This window comes from Arachis stenosperma, chromosome 6, assembly GCF_014773155.1.
Source record: "Arachis stenosperma cultivar V10309 chromosome 6, arast.V10309.gnm1.PFL2, whole genome shotgun sequence".
Classification (NCBI taxonomy): Eukaryota; Viridiplantae; Streptophyta; class Magnoliopsida; order Fabales; family Fabaceae; genus Arachis; species Arachis stenosperma.
This window is the reverse complement of record NC_080382.1, coordinates 51,182,593-51,199,238: the sequence shown is the minus strand read 5'-3', so window position 1 is coordinate 51,199,238 and position 16,646 is coordinate 51,182,593.

Sequence of the window (16,646 nt, the reverse complement as noted above, 5' to 3'; positions counted from 1 at the left end):
CATGATGATCAACTAAAAGATGGGTGTGAAAATAAGATATGGGATCCTGGATCACAACATGAAGACCAATTTTGGGAGCTCATATCTTGGGGAGAACCTCACCCAAGTTTGGTGAAGATGGTTGGCAATTCTGTCAACCAATTGAGAAGCAAAGATCCTTGGAGATTCAAGGATGAGTACAAACATAAGCCACCATGACAATAAGCTCCTCAAATGTCCAACTTAAGGACTTAAACTAAAAGTGCTAGGTGGGAGACACCCCACCATGGTAACATCTTTTCATTTTCTTTCTTTGTACATATTGGTAGAATTAGTTTAATTTCATGTTTTTATTGGTTTGTTAAGTTTAGTTAGAAGTATAATATGATAAATAAGGTTTTAGGGTGTTTTGGCAGTTGTTGGGAGGATTGAAAGGCTTAGATTGGTGTAAGAACTTAGAAAAATATTTTTTGAAAAACAGAACACCATCCACGCGTGCGCGCACCTAACGCGTACGCGCACCTGAGCATTTTTTTTGACCACCCACGCGGACGCGCACTGTACGCGTACGCGTGGATGTAAAAAATTTTACCTCTAGCCAAAAACCCGAGAGTTAGGCCTGCGCCGTGCGAACATTGGGCCTAAGGCACAAGTCTATGCACGCGTGCGCGCACTTGGCGCGTACGCGCATATGATCTTAAATTGGCAATGCACGCGCACGCACATTGTGCGTGCACGCGTCGATTGCACAATCCGCACCCCCGGTACTTTTACCCGAGAGTTGTGCCAGACTTGGGCCGACACTATGCCTCCGGCCTAACTCGACACACGCGTGCGCGCACCTAGCGCGTACGCGTCCTTCAACCAATATGCACATCGACGCGTAAGCACACATGACGCGCACGCGTCGGTAAAAAAAAAAAAGAGTTTTTTTTTCTCATCTTCCATTTTCTTTTGCTTATCACATTCGCATACTTCTACTCTTCCCATTTTCATTTAGTTTTTGTAGCATGTTTTCGTTTTTTTAGTCGTTTTAATAATGGTGTTGCATCTTCCTACTCAATTGTTGAGGATTCATTGCATTACTTTGGTGCTTCTTGACTTGTTTCATATTGTTGGGTGATGTTTCTCTTCAAATCAATGCTCAATCTTTTATGCACTTGTGTTCTTTGTGCATTGATACAACCTTATATTGTCTTTCATGGCCCACTCTCTCTTGTTCGAACTTGATGCTCATCATGCTCTTCATGCTTTGACCTTACTCTTGCATCAAGTATCATTGATATGCCATTTTCTCTTATTGTTTCCTCCTCTACATGTTGTAGCTACCATGTAGTAGAGAACCATAAACTTACTTGGCATTAGCCCCTGCCTATGTCCTATTTGCTTCGATATCTTTGTTATAGGCCTAATATTCCTTTCCTTTTCTATCCTTTTAGGTTGGCCACCAAGGAGGGAGAAAGGAAAAGCTTTCAAAGGGGGCAACAAACAAGTCATCCGCACAACCATTTGAAGGAGCTCATCAATTGTAGCAACCCGTCCACCTTGCTCTTCTTTGCATGCACCGAGGACGGTGCAATCTTCAAGTGTGGGGAGGTCGTTCGACCGATCTCCGTGGGTAACAATTTCCTTTTCAACACCAATGTTAGTTAGTTGTTGCATTTGCATGATAGGTTGCATGTTAGTTAGAATTTGTACATATTTTACTACCTTCTTCTTATTAGGACTACTTGGTTAGAGTAATGATTTCCTTTCCAAGAAACCGTTTTAGGGCAACCTACCGATTTGAAAATTTTTGTTGAACTTGCTTGAAAGAATGTATTTTGGAACATGGTTTTTGAGCTAAGAACACAAGCTTGCGAGATTCGAGCCTAATGGTGTGGTTACATCTTATAACCACTTATTTTTCCTTCTTGTGTGCATTATTCTCTTCCTATGATTGTAATCTTCGATTTGTTTGATTCTTTATGTCCATTATTTTGTGTATTCATGCATTTATATGATTGAGGCCATCATTTCATTTAGCTCACTTACCCAAAAAGCCTTACCTTTTATCACCCATTGTTAGCCAATTTGAGCCTACGCTTAACCCATTTGTTCTTAATTTAGCACATTACAAGCCTTAAAGCGAAAAACAATAAATGTCCTTAATTTGGATCTTTGATTGGCTTAGGCTAGTGTGTGTGAGTATCATTCAAGTGTGGGAACCTTGGGACATTGGGTGAATAAAAGGGTAGTTTTGTATTATTATTGAAAATATTGGGAATTGGGGTACATGCTCATGTATTGATCAAATGTATAGACCTTATGCATTGATGCTCTTGTATATAAAAAAAATGATGAGAAAAAAAAACAAAAGAAAAAGAAAAGAAAAATAATATGGAAAAAAAATATAGAAAAAAAGAAAGAAAAAAAGAAAAAAAAGAAAAGAAAAGTAATAAAGGGGACAAAATGCCCCAAAGTGAAGCTCAATAAGAATCAATGCATAAGTGTTGTGAAATGAAAAGAAAATGCATGAGTATGTGAAAAAGTGAGGAATGGGTAGTTAGATTAGTACTTAATTGTATAGGTCATTATATAGGTTAGGTGGGAAAGTTTAAGTTAATCAAAGATTCAAATCCTAAGTCCACTAGCCATATATGATCCCACCTTGACCCTAGCCCCATTACAACCTAAAGAAAAGACCTCATGATACATGCATGCATGCATTGAATAATTGTTGATTGTTAGAAGATAAACAAATCTTGGAAAGCATGATTACGGGAGAATTGAGAGAATCAACCCCAAACACCGAGCGACTAGAGTGCAAACACTTCCGGTGAGGGTTCGATGCTCAATTCCTTGATTCCCGGCTTTCATGAGCGTTCTTCTCGCAAGTCTACTTTTCATTTTGATATTCGAATTGGTAGGATTCATGAATCGTTATATGATCTTGACCCTACTTGTGCATGTATGACTTGGAGGATTGATTTATTTTTAACCAAGTAGGTAAAACCATTTTGCATTTTAGTTGCATATAGTTTAGGCTGCAGATGGCTCATTTATATGGAATAAATGTTGATACCTTTTGTTTCTCTCTTGGCTTAAGCATGAGGACATGCTTGGTTTAAGTGTGGGGAGGTTGACAAACCCCATTTGTAGGGTTTATATTGTATTGATTTTAGGGGATTTTATCACCTTTTACCCACATTTACTCAATGAAATAGCATGGTTTTGTATATTCTCCTTTAATTGTGCTTAAGAGTGAAAACATGCTTTTTAGGTCTTAAAATAGCTAAATCTAATTCTCCTTGATTCCATTAGATGCCTTGATATGTTTGTTAAGTGATTTAAGGTTTAAGAGGCAAAGATTGGATCAAGGGAATGAAGAAAGAAGCATGAAAAGTTGGAGAACTCATGAAGAAATGAAAGAACCGGAAAGCTGTCAAGCCGACCTCTTTGCACTTAAACGACCATAACTTGAGCTACAGAGGTCCAAATGATACGGTTCTAGTTGGGTTAGAAAGCTAACATCCGGGACTTCGAAACGATATAAGATTTTCCATAGTTGCCACACGTATGGTGGCGCGCACGCGCAAAGTACGCGCACGCGCCGTTGCTGCCATCTGGTTCACTTAATGCAACATGTGGCTAGCGATTTTAGAAGCCTTGTGGGCCCAATCCAACTCATTTCTGATGCTATTTAAGTCAAGGATTGAAGGGGAATCAACATACTTTTTCATACTTTTCACACTTTAGAACTTTTAACCATTAGTTTAGTTTAGTAGTTAGAGTTAGTTTCTAGAGAGAGACGCTCTCTCTTCTCTCTAGAATTAGGATTAGGATTAGGATTAGTTCTTAGATCTAGGTTTTAATCTTTGCTTTCTTCTACTTCTACATTTCAATTCTTTGTTGTTACATTCATCTTCTTCTACTCCTTTGTTGTGATTTCCTTTATGTTGTTCTTGTGTTTTGTTGTAGATCTACTTTTGTTTCTCCCATTTTCTTTCAATTCAATAAGAGGTAATTCATAATAATTGTTCTTCTTTGCTTTTCTATTGTTGATCACTTGCCTTTGTAGTTAGAGCTCTCTTTAATTCTTGCAATTTATGTTGTTTACTTTTATTGCCTTTTATGTGTTTGATGAAATGTCTCTTATAGCTATTAGTTAGATTTTGTTCCTCTTGGCCTAGGTAGAGTAATTAGTGACACTTGAGTTATCTAATTCCTTTGTTGATTGATAATTGGAGAGATTGCTAATTGGTTTGAAGTGCACTAAAGCTAGTCTTTCCTTGGGAGTTGGCTAGGACTTGTGGCTCAAGTCAATTCATCCACTTGACTTTCCTTTCTTTGGTAAGGGTTAACTAAGTGGTAGAAATGAACAATTCTCATCACAATTGAGAAGGATAACTAGGATAGGACTTCTAATTCTCATATCTTGCCAAGAGCTTTGTTAGTTGTTAGTTTATTTTCTTTGCCATTTATATTTCTTGTCCAAAAATCTTAAAAACCCCAATTATAACTCACAACCAATAACAAGACACTTCATTACAATTCCTAGGGAGAATGACCCGAGGTTTGAATACTTCGGTTTATAAATTTTAGGGGTTTGTACTAGTGACAAACAATCTTTTGTATGAAAGGATTATTGTTTGGTTTAGAAACTATACTTTACAACGAGATTTCATTAGGGAAATTCTAAACCGTCAAAAATCCAATCGTCAGCGCCCTATGGCAAACTGCCAATTATACGCGGGCGCGCACATACCGCGTACGCGCAGGCCTGGTAGTGCAACCCCCAGGCCATTGACCAGAGAGTTAGGCCTCATGTGGGCCAACTTCAAGCCTCCAGCCCAACTCCTTGCACGCGTGCGCGCGCGGTACGCGCACGCGTCCTTGCCTATTTTGATCGTCCACGCGTGGGCGCATTGCGCGCGCCCGCGTAGGTCCCTAGATCCTTCAATGCACGCGGACGCGCAAGGGGCGCGCGCGCGTCGATTCAAAAACTGATAACCCTAACACGCGAAGAACGTTGCGCAGTCGCGCACTCTTTCTTCAACCTCCCCCATTTTCATCTTCTCCCTCCTCTCACCCTCAACCGCCGCTGCTCCGCCGGCCACCACCGCAAGGCCAACCCCTTCTCTCACCATCACCTCAATCGCCCACGTCTTCTCCCTCTCTCGTCCATCCACCCCTGCCCGAACGCCAACCACCACAGCCACCTCTGCCCGTCACCACCTTCACCACCGCCGGCGGCTGCGCCGTCGTCACCACCCACTCCCATTCGCTCTCTCTCTCTCTCATCCACTAGCCGCTATTCACTCTCTCTCTCTGCTTCCTTGCAAAACTGCGGCTGCCGCCATCTTCACCGCCACCGTCCACGGCGGTGCAAGCTTCTACCTTTGCCGACCCTGCCCAGTCCTATTTCCCTTTCCCATTCTCGGTTCTTCCCCGCTCCCAGGTTCCTGCTCCAAATTCTGTCCTCTTTAATTGTTCATTTCTGTTAATTACTGTATATTTCTGTTAGTTAGTCTGATTTCAAATGTTGTATGTTAGGATTAGTTAGAAATAATTGCGGTTAGGTAGCTAGGGCTGGATAGAGGATTCTAGGCCTGATAAGTGCTCCGTTTGTGTTTATTTTCTGTTTGTTTGCTTGTCTGCTAAGTGCCAAATTTGAGTTGCTCTGTATGCAATTTGTGCTGCCTGGATGCTACTGTGATTGGTTGATATTGTATTCATGCTGGTTGTGCTATGTTGCAATCCGGGAACGTCCAATTTTAAGCCAGAATGCTGCCCAATTTTCAAGAATTATTTTCTTTCTAGTCTTTATTGACAAATTGAACTTGGCATATTAATTCTTTGAACATTTGCCTAATGCACGCAAGTTCATAATTGGGCTAATTTCCGCTTTTTATTTGACTCCTGGAATTGACATTCACTTGCATTTTTAACCCTCTTGACCATTTGAGCCATGATGATGAACATGCCTATTCCTTATAAATTGTGCACATTGTTGGAAACATTGAATTCTTGGTTTATGGCTATGTTCTCTGATTCTTACTTGATTTCCATATTTCAAGTTTAATTCACATCATGTTTGCTTGCCATCTATCTTACAGCCTGAAAATGTTTTACTTGCTTCATGCTAAGTGTTTAATTGCCTATATTCTATTCTACTTTTCAGGATGTCAAATAAAGGGAAAGGAAAGGCATCATCCTCCAAAAAGAGGAAGAAAACACCAAACCCCACTTTTGCTTCACTGCTCGCCTATGCTCAAAACCCTCTACATGACATGGATAAAGCAAACCAATTACTACCGGCTCAGGATACGGTCAAATTCCCCAATCTCTACTATGAACTCAGATTCCCAAGCTACAATTCAAAGAATCTGAATACTGAAAAGAAGCTGGTTATTCCATCAGATTTGACCGATATCATCCACCAGCGTATTGACCGAATGGGTTTGGCCTTTTTGGATAGGGAATTGAGCCGGCTGAACCGATCTTGGGTGCAGGAGTTCTATTGCAATTTCTTCCGCCACACCCTTGATTCGGTACTTGTTAGGGGGATTGAGGTACCCATCACAGAGCAGGCTATAGAGGATGCCCTTACTTGCCGGCCTAGGACCAGTGACACTGATGCATTCATGCAGGCCGAGATAGACCTTCACTGCATGACTTTTGATTTTGAGGCATTGAGGGAAGTGGTGGCTACTCCGGATGCCCCTTGGGTTATGGATGCCGATAACACGGCACCCAAGGGGATGCACTTTAGTTATCTGAGCCGAGAGGCCAAGACTTGGCAGCAGATCTTCGCTCATTACGTCATGCCTACGACTCATTTCACAGAGATCCCAGTTGCCATGTTGATCTTGATCAGCTGTGTGATGGAGGGGAGAGATGTTTATTACCCTCAGCTGATCAGGCGGTTCATGTGGAGGGCCCACATCCGAGGTCTCTTTCCTTTTCCGGTCTTGGTCACTCAGATGATTCAGCGGGCCGGAGTTCCGTGGCACCAGGATGATGTATCACCACCTCCACCGCTCCCTCAGAAGGAGCCAGTTACTATTCTGTGGGGATCCTGGGTGCACGAGAGGCCCGCCTCGCGCCGTCGATCTCGGGCCAGAGCAGCAGTTGAGGGAGTTGGATCCTCTTCATCCTCAGCCCCTGCAGGAGCATCTACCGCAGCCGCACCTCAGCCGCTTTACCTGTTAGTTCAGCGTCTCTTCCGGTACATGGAGCGCAGCCAGCGCCAGATCATGCGTCGCCTGGATCGGATTGACCAGATGTTCGTGGCCCAGGGCCTTGAGCTGCCACCTCTACCAGAGTCTTCCGGTTCTGATGAGGAGACCCATGAGGAGGAGCACGCAGATTTACAGACTGAGGGTGTTCATGTGGCTGAGCCAGCACATATGGAGGCACCACCTCAGACACAGGAGTCTCAGCCGGTACCACCGCCACAGCCAGAGCCTACCGGTGTACCTATCCCGGATCTTCAGGATTAGCATCGAGGACGATGCTTGATCTTAAGTGTGGGGAGGTAGCCGGTGGCATCATTAGATACCGGTGAACATTTTAGCCACTTTTCTAGCTATCTCACTTTGCACACCTTTTGTGTATATTTGATGTATTTTGTGTTTATTTTGGATACTTTTACTGCTTGATACTTTTACTGCTTATTTTGGATTTATTTTGGATTTTAGATACTTTGATGCTTATGGATATCCTTGGATGTTTTAGATGATAGATTTCATACTTTTAGTTGGATTTTGGATTTTTCTTTATATATTTTTGTTTATCTTTATTTTTAGTTTGTAGTTGTGATTAGAAATCGTACTTTGGATTGCAAATATTTAGTCACCCTTTTTGCATAACATATTGGTTTTAAGTGAAAAAGGAAAGGGTGAACTAAGAAATTTTTGAACTTTTCAATCACAACAATGCTTAGTCAAACATTGGGATTTTTCAAGAAGTTTAAATATAGGGCATTAACCCAATTGATTGAAAGAAAATTTTTGGTGAGACTTGCTTGAATTTCATACCTTGTGAAGCATGTATTGAACTAAGAACACAAGCTTGTGAGACTTGAGCCTATTGATGTGGTTACATTTTATAACCACTTATTTTCCATTCTTGTGTGAAATTGTTCTCTTTCTATGATTATGATCCTTAATTTGCTTGATTCTATATATCCATTTATTTCTTGTATTTATGCATTTATATGATTGAGGCCATTGTTTCATTAGCCACTTACCCAAATAGCCAACCTTTTACTCTCCATTGTTAGCCAATTTCGAGCCTATGCTTAACCAACTTATTCTCAATTTAGCACATTACAAGCCTAAGGCGGAAAACCAATGAAAAGTCCTTGTTTGGATCTTTGATTAGCCTAGGCTAGTGAGAGTGTTTATGATTCAAGTTGGTGAGGCTTGGGAACATTGGATGGGATAAAAGGGGTAGTACACTTTTATGTTTAGGAATTGGGTACATATTCATGTATTGATTAAATGCAAAGACCTTATGCATTGATGTTCTTGTATGTAGTTTGAAAGAAGAAAAAAAAAGTACATAAAGAAAAGAAAAAAATGAATGAAAAAAAAGAAAAAAAAAGAGAAAAAAAATATATATGATGATGAAAAAGAAAAAAAATATATAGTAAAGAGGGGACAAAATGCCCCAAAGTGAAGTCAATAAAAAGGAATCAATGCATAGGTGTTATGAATCAAATAAGAATGCATGAGTATGTAAGAAAAAGTGAAGAATGGGTAGTTAGGATAGCTCGCATTTGTATAAGTCATTAAATAGGTTAGGTGGGAAAGTCTATGTTAATCAAAGATTCAATCCTAGTCCACTTAACCATAAATGATCCTACCTTGACCCTAACCCCATTACAACCTAAATAAAAGACCTCATGATGAATGTATGTATGCATTGAATAAGTGTTGATTGTTAGAAGAAAATCAAATTTTGGAAAACATGATTAGAAGAGAATTGAGTGAACTAACCCTTAAACACTTGAGTGAATAGAGCGGATACACATCCGGTGAGGGTTCAAAAGTTCAATCACATGTATTCGCCCATTATATATATTCTTGCAAGTTTGAACTCTTTTTGATAATTCAATACAATTGTGGTTTGGACTTAATTCCTCTTGCCTAGCTCTTGTGCTTACACATGCTCTCTTGGGAATTGATTTGTTTGAACTAAGCATTTCCAATTGCTTTTGATAGTTGCCTTTAGATAGGATTCACATAGTTTAGTTGCATCCAAATAAATGTCATAACCCTTAGTTCCTTCTCATTTTAGCATGAGGACATGCTAAGGCTTAAGTGTGGGGAGGTTGACAAACCCCAATTTGACGGTTTGTTTTGTATTGAAATTAGAGTATTTTGATAACCTTTTGTCACATTTAGCCTAGGAATTAGCATGGTTTTGTTATCTCTCTCTTATTTGTGCTTAAGTGTAAAAACATGCTTTTTAAGTCTTATTTGATGAATTCTAGTTTCTCTTTGATTCCATAAGATGCCTTGATGTGTTTGTTAGTAATCTCAGGATGAAATAGGCTAAGCATGGATCAGAAGAAGCAAGGAAGGAAGCATGCAAGTGGAGAGAAGCACAAAAAGCCAAAGAATTGATCTCGGCCAAGCACGCGTACGCGCACAAGGCGCTCGCGCGCACATCGCAGAATTAGCCAGGGACGCGCACGCGTACCATGCGCGCACGCGTCGTAGTCCGCACGTGATTCCTTTATTGCAGCACGTGCCTGGCGATTTTGGGAAGGTTTTAGCAACCAACTTTGGCGCCAAAATGCATATAAGAGCCAAGGATTGAAGGGGATTGACACACATTCACATCCATAGACTAATTTTAGATCATTAGTTAGATAGTTTTAGTTTTTTTTAGAGTTCTAGAGAGAGAAGCTCTCACTTCTCTCTAGAATTAGGATTAGGATTAGGTTTAGTTCTTAGATTTAGATTTAGATTCATCTTCTTCTACTTCTATCTTCTCAATTCCTTGTTGTTACATTCATTCTTCTTCCATTCTTTTATTGCAATTTCCTTTATGTTGTTCTTATATTTTGTTGTAGATCTAGTATTGTTCCTTCTACTTTCTTCCAATTCAATAAAAGGTAATTCATAATAAATGTGTTTCTTTTGATTGTTGTTGTTAATTCCTTTCAATAAATGTTGTTAGATTCTATTCTTGTTGTCAATTTGCTTTGCTTTTCTTTTGTGCCTTCCAAGTGTTTGATGAAATGCTTGGTTGGATTTTAGTGTAGGTTTGTTCCTCTTGGCCTAGGTAGAGTAATTAGTGACTCTTGAGTTATCTAATTCCTTTGTTGATTGATAATTAGAAGTTGCTAATTGATTTGAATGCCTCTAAAGCTAGTCTTTCCTTTAGGAGTTGATTAGGACTTGAGGAATCAAATTGTTTCATCCACTTGACTTTCCTCCATGGTTAGAGGTTAACTAAGTGGGAGCAATACACAATTCTCATCACAATTGAGAAGGATAACTAGGATAGGACTTCTAGTTCTCATATCTTGCCAAGAGTTTTATTAGTTGTTAGTTTATTTTCTTTGCCATTTATATTTCTTGTCTAAAATCTCAAAAACCCCAAAACAACTCACAATCAATAACAAGACACTTTATTGTAAATCCTAGGGAGAACGACCCGAGGTTTAAATACTTCGGTTTATAGATTTTAGGGGTTTGTACTTGTGACAAACAAATTTTTGTATGAGAGGATTATTGTTGGCTTAGAGACTATACTTCGACGAGATTTTATTTGTGAAATTCTAAACCGTCAAAAATCCAATCGTCAAGGACACTATGCATCATAACTCAAAAGGGCACAACAGAAGGGAGGACAAAGGAACTGCAAACCAATAGGTCATATTTACACTTAACTCTTGCTGTTGAAACATGTTTTGACTTGTGTTTTGTTAAAGTGTTCATCTAATACAAGTAGAATCACTCTTAAAATAAGTAAGCTAGTCTATGTGTGTGCTTGTGTGTTTACTTCCACTTGACTAAAAGCATGTTCTGTCCCCTGCATCTTTAATTCAATAAAAGAAATGTTTGAAGGTGAAGTGAGATAGTTCTCTGTTAGATAGAAGTATAATAAAAGTAAGTGGTGGTATGTGTGTGTGATTGTATAATAACTCACTTTTAGTGAATAAAAGAACTAGGATGTCTCCTTCTAAGTATAAAGTGACCTATTGTCTATGAATCTCAATCAAATAAAGATCCTTGGTTAGAAAGAAAAACAAAAAGAAAAAAAAAAGAAGAGAAAAGAAAAAGCCGAAAAAGGCAACGGAACATAAGAAAACAAAAAGAAACAAAGCTGGACACCAATAGCTTGAACCTTAGAATATATGCCTGTGGTGTCTTTGTACTAGGATCTGCTTGGATTAGTAAGCTCTTTGGAGTGCATCAACACTCGGTGACTTGGGTTAACTAACCCGGGATCATCAGCTGAAAGTCCATTATCAAGAGCAACCTAACTACAAGGCATTTAGTAACCCAAAGAGGTGCTAGGCATCAATGTTTTAAGAAGGAATGTGAGCCAAGTGTCTATAGTGAATAATGTGTCAAGCATAAAGAAAAGAAAATGAGCTTGCTACACATAACACTCAAATAAAGCTTATGAACAAAATAACAGTCAAGGATAAAGGAATAATGAGAGGTCATAGCAGTATGTTACTTGAAGCTTGAAGGAGACTTTCTAGGCTTAATAGTCAATAAGAAGTGAGTATTTGCATATCCATATAAAACCCCATGAATTACCAATAATACTCTGCTAGCATGAACATCCTCTTCCATTTCATTCTTTCTTCTTAATAATTCATTTCTTGCTTGGGGACAAGCAAGCTTTAAGTTTGGTGTTGTGATGACAAGTCATCTTAGCCTAGTTTCACTAGTCTTTTTCTTTTGTTTTCACTTGAATTATGCACTTTCTTGAGGTCTAAGCAAGCCAATTTGGGCAGATTTTCATGCTTCCTTTGATTGAATCAACCATAGATGAATTAATGCAATTTCATGAGGTTTTATGCTATATTTGTTACATATTGTGAAAGAATGAATATCTCATGATTTTGAGCATAGCTTTGATGTGTTTGGTTGATTAATGATAGGTGAAGAAGGCTTGGAGAAAGGTTGAAGCAAGAAGGAATGGCTAGGAGGAAGAGAGGACAAAAAGTTTGAGCAAAAGTTTGCCTCAAACTTTAGCTCAAACTTTTGGAATAAGTGAAAATGAACCAGGAAGCAAAAAGCTGGACCAAAAGTTAGCCTCAAACTTTTGCACAAACTTTTGGGTGAAAAGTTTGCCCCAACGTTAGCCCCTAACTTTTGGGTTAACGTTGGCACATGCAAAACTCTCCCTGGGCACCAAAAGTTTGCGCCAACGTTAGCCCCTAACTTTTTGGCTAACGTTGGCGCATGAAAATCACTCCCTGGCCACCAAAAGTTTGCGCCAACGTTAGCCTCTAACTTTTGGGCTAACGTTGGCGCCATAAGTGCACTAAGGAAGGCCAACGTTGGAGCAAAAGTTAGACCCCTAACTTTTGCACTAACGTTGGTATCAGCAAAAACATGGAGGCTGATATGAAAAGTTGGAGTAAAAGTTTGCCTCAAACTTTTACTCAAACTTTTGCAACATTCAAACCCGGTTCACTTGGTTCACTTCGGTTCCTCTCCAAACTCCAAGAGCAATCAACCAAGGCCTCTCTCAACCCAATTCCACCAAGAGCAAAGGCCCAACTCAAGGCTTGAAGATCATTTGAAGAAAGTGTATAAATAGGATAGAATTCAAGTTATTCGGGGGCTTTTCTTTTTATTTCTCATAAGGAGCTTTTCTTTTGAGTTCTCATAGGGAGCTTTCCCTTTTAGTTTTTAGAATAGTTTTCGGAGAGCCTTTGGTATTGAGTGATCTTTAATTTCTTAGTCTCGGGGAAGGAGAATCCATTTTTCTTCCTCTTAGTTTTATTGCTTTCAATTTCAATTACAATTGTCTTGGATCTTGGGTTGGAGAATTGAAGAAATTCTGTTTCAATCTCATCCTTGGATCTCTCTGTTTATTTACTGCTTAATTGAATTTCAGTTTCGGTTAATTGCTCTTCATCTACTTTCTTTGCAATTTACATTTCCCTTGCAATTGTTCTTGTTGGATCTAGGAAGGCATTGAGATCTAGACTTGGTTTTCTAGTCTCTGGGTCCTGAGATCTGATTCCAAAGTTTACATTCTGTTTTTGCTTTTCATGTTCATTTACTTGTTTTGCTTCAGATCCGATTCAACCCAAACCCTCTTTTACTCTTCTATTTGATCCAATTTAATTTTCCTAGTTTAAATTCTGCGAATCCAATCCCCAATCCCCTTTACAATTCCAGCCGTTTACATTCCTTGCACTTTAAGATTCCGCAATCTACATTTCTTGCATTCTAAGTTTTAGCCATTTAATTTCTTATTCTTTAAGATTCAGCACTTTAATTTCTTGCCCTCTTTAATTTCATGCAATTTACACATTCCCTTTACTTTCAATGCAATTTAATTTCTTCAAATCACAAATCACTCAACCAAATCTTGATTCGCTTGACTAAATCAACCACTAAACCAAAATTGCTCAATCCTTCAATCCCTGTGGGATCGACCTCACTCCCGTGAGTTTTTATTACTTGATGCGACCCGGTGCACTTGCCGGTGAGTTTTGTGTCGGATCGTTTTCCGCACATCAGTGATCCTCTAATAAGTGAAGGAAAGTCAAATGGGCTACATCAATCCTAATCCATAAGTCCTAACCCCCTCACTAATTAATCTTAGTGAAAGCTAGAGTTAATGGATACCAATCATCAATTACTTGGACATTAGCAATGCAAGTTCACCCAAATTACCATCCCAAGCCAAGAACATAAAAATATACTCTAACATCCTTCCAAGAATTTTGTCAAACACTTAGAAGGCATAAAAGGAAAGCAAGATAAAACTACAAGAAATGTAAATCTACAACTACTAATTGTAAGGAAATAACAATACCAAAGCAATTAAACAAATAAGGAACATAAAACATGAAATTACATTAAAGGAAGTTGAAATTGACAAGAGTGTTCATAACATAAATATGCCCAAAATGAGAAATTAACAAGAGAAGAAAGGAATCAAGACAATAGAACAAGAAATTGCAAAGGAAAAGTAGATGAAAACATGAAGTTAAACCTAAATCTAAGAAAGATTAACCTAATCCTAACCTAATTCTAGAGAGAAGAGGGAGCTTCTCTCTCTAGAAAACTAACTAAAGGCTCCTCATAACTACACTAAGTGCTCCCCCATTGTCCAATCCTCAATTTTACATGAAATAGTCTCTGGAATCAATTGGATTTGGGCCTGAGAAGCTCGAAAATTGCCCCCAGCATTTTCACTTTAATGAGGTCACGTGCGAGCATCGATGCGTATGCATGGGTCACGCGTACGCGTCGCTTGACAATTTTCCATCCACACGTACGCGTAATGCACGCGTATGCGCCGCCATGTGACTTCACATCCAAGCATACGCGTAGTGCACGCATGCGCGTCAATGAGTGCTCTCCAAATCGTTGATCTTCCATGAGTTTTCCACTTTGCATGCTTTTCTCTTTACCCCTTTGATCCATTCCTAACCTTTTCAACCTGAATTCACTGACAAACACATCAAGGCATCTAGTGGAATCAAAGGTGAATTAAAATTAGCAAATTAAAGGCCTATAAAGCATGTTTTTACACTTAAACACAAATGAAGAAGAATTTACAAAACCATGCTATTTTAGTGAATAAATGTGGGAAAAGACGATAAAATACCTCTAAATTCAACACAAGATAAACCCTAAAAATGGGCTTTATCAGGGCCGAAGCCCAACATATAAATCCATATTTAATGAGCTTTTAGCTCATTTCAGCACACATAAGAGAGGGGGCGCTAGTTGTGAGATAGGAGAATGAAGAACCCCAAAACATTATTCATCCTTCTCTTCTTTTACTTGTAACTTGAGCTACGGTGATTCGATTTGCATGTCCCGTCATTTCTACTTAAGCATTGCTGGTAAGAAATCATGTTTTACACTTCTTCCTTCAGTCTTAACAATTTCAAAAATTTAGGTTTGGATTTTGAATGGATTTTGTGATTTCGGTTATTTAGGTGCCATCCAATAGTGGGTTATTGTTGGTTCGTGCCCCTAATACCATCTAGTAAGGTAAGATTTCTCAAAACCCTTGTGGTTTTGTATATTATGAACCCTATGTATTAATTTTGGTATATTATATGTGTATAGTTTGATATTTGGTGATTATTGGAAGTGGTATTGGCTTTTGGATTAGCGTTGGTAGTTGAAACCTTATGGAAGCTTGTTGGAATCAGGTTTTTGGGATTTTTTAATTGCATGGGAATCGACCAAGGTATGGTTTCTTTATGTAATATATAATGGTTCGTGAAACTTAGGCTAGTGGGCCTTAGGATAGGATTGAATTGATATTAGTTGTTAATAATTAATGTTGATTGATGATGGGTGTTGAGAATATTGATTATGATAAAGGGTATTGAATATGATTGTTGATTGTTGATGATATTGGGTGATGATTGTGAGTTTTAATGATGATTGAGTTGAGGGATGAGAATTTGATGGAATGGTTTGATTATTGATGATGTTTTGTGATGATTATGTTGATAAGAACCTAAGGAAGTTTGTGAGGATTGAATGATGTTGATAGCTATGTGATTGAGGAATGGATTGAGAGTGTTTATTATGGATATTTGGGTAGTTTTGAGTATGTTTCAATTTGTTTGGTTTTAAAGTTTTGAAAACTAGAGAACTTTGTTAAACTTTGTAAAAACCTTGTTTTTAATTAACTTAGCAAGGCATAACTTGGCCTCCAGACCCTCATTTTGGATGAAACTTAATTTAAAAGAAAGTTGGGTCCAAAAACTTTAAGACTCGAACAACAAATGAAAAATGTTTTAAAACAAAAAAAGTTATGCGCGTTTGAAGTTTTGTATAAAAGTTTGATTTTTGCTGCTTTTTGAAGTTCCTAAGTTTTTCAATGCATGCGTACGTGGACGGTGCATGCGACGCGGGGATTGGCTGCTGCCAAGCACTCTTGCATATGTGGCATGTTGCATGCGACGCGAGTCTCCTTTGCTGTTTTCAGTACTTGCATACGCAGACGTAGCTCGCGTACGCGACCTTGGCCAAATGACACACATGCGTACGCGGATAGGGGGCTTGCGTACATGAGACACTTGTTTTGCTGAAAATTTATTTTTCTTCATTTTAAAGGTTCCTCTAACTTTCTAAACTTTCGTAACTTCTATTTAATAGTTATAACTACTGATTAGGCCTTGAGACTATTGAGGATGAGTTAGATGACTTAAGATTAGATATTTTCTATTTGATTCTAAGAGTTGGTGACTTAGGCTTGGGGTAAACTATGGAAGGAATGACTTGAGTGAATTGGCAGAGTATTGAAAGGATAAAATATTAAGGACTAATGATGAGCTTGGAACTTGGAAATTAAATGATTATGGTTGATGAGATTGATGAGATGAGAATCCATGAACTTGTGCTATGAGCAGTGATCACCGTGACTGAATTATATGATATTGATATGCTGAGTTTTGGTAAGTCGCTATGCGCCTGACAAGGACGGTGGTTAATCTTGCTTAT